This window comes from Orycteropus afer, unplaced genomic scaffold, assembly GCF_000298275.1.
Source record: "Orycteropus afer afer isolate SDZICR_OR568_19922 unplaced genomic scaffold, OryAfe1.0 scaffold00002, whole genome shotgun sequence".
Lineage (NCBI taxonomy): Eukaryota > Metazoa > Chordata > Mammalia > Tubulidentata > Orycteropodidae > Orycteropus > Orycteropus afer.
Genome location: NW_006921589.1, coordinates 8409342 through 8409874, shown reverse-complemented (window position 1 = coordinate 8409874; position 533 = coordinate 8409342).

Sequence of the window (533 nt, the reverse complement as noted above, 5' to 3'; positions counted from 1 at the left end):
TGCCACTTTGTGGTTCCTGGCCACTTTCTCCCTTTCCTGGCTTTAGGGGACTGGGGCCTAGCCTTGTCTCCCTCCCCTTTACCTGGATATCCTGCCACTCTTGAGGTCCCCAGCCTCTTCTACTCCCTCCCTTTCCTGGCTCTAGGGGGTTTGGGGCCTAGACTTGCTTCCTGGCCCTTTTACCTGGATAGCCTGCCATTCCTGAGGTCCTTGCTTCTCCTGCTTATTTGTGTAGTTATTATTTATGTGAAGGGCTCACTGATCTTAGAATTCAAGGTGAGATTTACCTTTTCACTGCAAAGTTTTTGTTAGGTGTATACTAGTAAGAAGTATTATGCTGGATGGTAGGAGACACTTGGCCCATTTTTCTACCTTCAGGTACAGGAAGACTGAATATATTCTACATAGAAGGGAATTTGTTATAGAAATAATCTTCACAGACATTCTTTATAATACAGTGCATAATAAATAACCCTTAGAATGTGACATACAACTTAAGCTTCTGTCGCAATAGAAAAGGAAAAAAAAAAAAA